Here is a 3,793-nt window from a genome sequence, read left to right on the forward strand (position 1 = left end):
ACATCTTTAAATTTAATCAAATTTTTACATTTATTCATCCATTGGTTCTCGTGTGTTTCATATTCATCAATAAAAATTTAAAGTTAAATGAAGGTTATATTTAGGGATGTCGGATAACATCAGCCAACCGATATTATCGGCCCGATATTAGCATAATTATGTAATATATGTACGAATCATTATCTTTTGATTTTTTTTTTTTTAATAAAAACCCGATAACGCAATGTCTGAGTTTCTTTGAATGATTTGTGCCCTAAAAATAGTTTTGGGGAAAAACGGCTGTATATGAAAGTGAAAGTCACTAGATGGCAGCATTGCGGCTCATTTTATTAATCTATTTTAATAATCAGGGGATTCTATGCAGAATGCCAGTGTCAGCAACTCAATAATGATCTGTTGGTAGAGATCAATAAATAAATATTGCAAGGCAAAATTTTAAAGAATTCATCATTAGTTATAAATGAATTTATCCGACGTAAAACTTGCGGACAAATCCATGTAAAATATATTTCACACTCGGATATGTAATAGTTTTTACATATTATTGAAAATGAATGCCCAAAACAATGATCTAAATAAAAGTCAAATTTTACACAGACTTTCATATTTGATCAATCAAAGTAACGATGCCTGTTTCTGAGAATCAAATATTTTGTAACCATGGTTAATAACCCCCCCCCCCCAAGACTCTTGTCTTTATCCCCAAAAGAAACTGCAAAACCTCGCTCCTTCCATCCCTCGCTTTCACGCCATTCCACTTCAGGCTCTCGGGTTGGCAGCGCTCTGCACCAGACCAAAACAATTAAGCAATAAGCTATTTACACTGTAGGAATTCATTTTCAGTTGTTTTCACATTCTCCATTTGTACTGGGCCCTGATCGTTTGTCGGAGTTTCTCCGCTCGCTGCGGCAAGAAACAAAAAAAAAAAGGTTCGCTGGTGCTGACCAGTGACCAGTGACTTAAACAATGAATTTCTTTGTTGACAATTTGAAGATGAAAATTTCATATGAATATTTTGGATCGTTATTCTTTTTTTGTCACTTATAAGGAAAGAAAGAGTATTTTAACTGTTCAATTTAAATTACAGAGCAAAAAAGAATGTGCAGCAGGTTAGGTTGATAAAGTACACAGAGATGACATGTATAAAATGAACACATGAATACAACACAATAGAAAACAATCACTTTACATATGGAATTAAGTCAATAGGCACAATAATAGATTGTATTGTATTGTATTTAGGGATGTCCAATATTATCTGTTTGCCGATATCCGACATGCCGATATCGTTCAAATACTTAATTTCCAATTTCGATATCAACCAGTACTGATATATGCAGCCGTTTAAAGGTGAAAAAGACAAACAAAATGACTTTAATTATCTTTAATTTTTTTTAGGTTTATCAGGTTTTCATTATCCGAGGGAAAACAGTCATAAGAATCCTTAACGTTTAAAGGTGAAAAAGACAAACAAAAAGACATTAATTATCCCAGGTATCGCATTATCATGTTTTCATTATCCGAGGGAAAAAAGTGATAAGAATTCTTAACAATATTATATAATTATGCTAATATTGACCAATAATATCGTCTGGGTGATATTATCGATCATCCCTTATTGTATTCTATTGTTTTAAAGGCACTGAGTCAAGAAAGGCAACAATGAGAAGGAACTATAAGTTTTGGCAAGAAATCAAAGTTGACGTGAAACAGCTGTGGTGTCAAAATGAAAATGAATCAGGAAAATTGCTTTCACGTGGACGTGCACAAACAGACCAGGTCACGGTGAAGCCCTCGTTTCAACATTCATTAGTCTGATGACAGCACACAGGCTGCAGCGACACCGGCACCTCACGTGAACCACCAGGGGTCAACGTTGCGCTGACAGTTCGTCTTCATTTGCGTCACATTAGCAGAGTTCTCTCTAAATAACGCGGATGTCATTTGCCTAAATATTACATTTGACCCCTGACCTTGAACCCACTGACGGTGGAAATAAAACACAGCGCGTCCGTCTGGTGCCCCGGGATTCGAGACGGACAAAGAATTTTACTTGGAAAACAAATGTCAGCATAGTCGATGTCTAAGTGTCTGGGCTAAAAATAGTTCCGGAGACAGTGTTTGGTCCGTCTGCCAAGTGTTAGTGGTTCTTTCCTTCAGCACCAGCCACGTGTTGAGCCACGTCCTACAGCGAGATGACTGAGAAGAAACAGAACTAGCCTCAAGACAAGAGGTGTCAAACCAGTCCGTCAACTCCACCTCGCCCACGGAGGAGAGAACCAGAACATAAAAACAAGAACAGTTCCAAAACAGTTCTGGTACCGTCACCAGGCACCATTCCCTACAGTTGGGTTTGTTGTCATGGCAGACAATGAAGGAATGACAACATAGACCTAAACCAGACAGAACAGGAGCACCAGTCTAAAGGATGGTACTTTACGAGAACCCAGAACTGTTTCATTTTCTTGAGAACAAAAACAAAGATATTTTAGGAAATCACCAGAACAAAAATCCTTCTGGAAGAGAGTCTCGCACAACAGAAACAACAAAATAGCAACAGCGAAGCTGGTAACTTTGACCTCGAAGTCTGACTGATCACAGAATAGTCTTTATTAGAAAAAGATTCTCCCCAGAAAAATCTGAGAAAACCCCAAAAATGTGCTAGAAGTAAATAAAAAAAATCAGTTGTTGCTGAGATAGAACTAATTTCTTGGTTCTTCTGTAGTGTGCATCAGCCTTTCGAGTTTTTCTTATTCTTCTTCATTGCTAAATTTAGCCGCTAGTAACCTCGTGGTGGCTGTCAGACGAGTATTTGACAAGTCGGATGCAGTAATCAATCATCAAGTCGTAGAAAAACTTTCTCTCCAAGAAACGAGATTTGGGTTAATCAGTTACGATTACATTTTAGTAGCTTTGCTGCAAAATGATTTAGCATCTGTTAGCCACAAGCTAGCTGCATCCTCGCTGACAATATAGCTAACTGTAGAACAATGGAGCCGCCACAGGAACAAGGTTCTTTTGCCAATGTTTGACTTTTAATCCAACAAATACTGCACGGCTAGGAGAGTACCAGAGTCAGGGTACTATATTATAAGTCACCAGGTGTGTACGTGTCGTACATGTTTCAGTTTGGCTACTACAGTACAACCTTTGTCCGACTGACCATTCAACCTGGGGTGGTATGTGGCTGTACTACTCCAGCTTTCAAATACAATTACCCTCTGGTGCAAACTACACACACGGAGTTCAAAAGTACTGGATTCTCACTCCCTCAGATGAAGATAAATGACTTGATCTGGAATTGCGGGAAAACTGTGGGATGATTTATTATGACTTCCCCCTCAGAGGTTGCAGAGTGTGAGCAAGAAAATGGAAAGTGTTTATTTCAAGAAAATCCTCTAATGACACCTTAAACTCCAGTACATTAAGAAAGGAGTGCGAAGATATCCGATATCTCCCAAGTCTCCAAAGTCCAGCCAAACGTCCAGAAGCTTCTGTACGATAAGTAATTATTTCATAATCAAAGTGGGAATGTAGGGGTTTTATCATCCTTGTGAAATGGTGAGATTTAAACCGTCTCTTTACCTAGCATTGTGGCTAACGTTTAGAGAAGGGGTCCCCAACGTGGTGCCCCGGGGGCACCTGGCAGCCCACGTGGACTACCTAAGGTGCCCGCAGGGTATGTGTTAAAAATACAACTAGTCAACAAGAGGGTCAAAAACTGTACTGTTACTGTGCTTTTTGAATCAGTTCCACTCGCAGTGATATTCAGATGGATTCAATGACGATGGTA

Source organism: Cynoglossus semilaevis, chromosome 1, assembly GCF_000523025.1.
Source record: "Cynoglossus semilaevis isolate Cse_v1.0 chromosome 1, Cse_v1.0, whole genome shotgun sequence".
In the NCBI taxonomy this organism is placed as follows: domain Eukaryota; kingdom Metazoa; phylum Chordata; class Actinopteri; order Pleuronectiformes; family Cynoglossidae; genus Cynoglossus; species Cynoglossus semilaevis.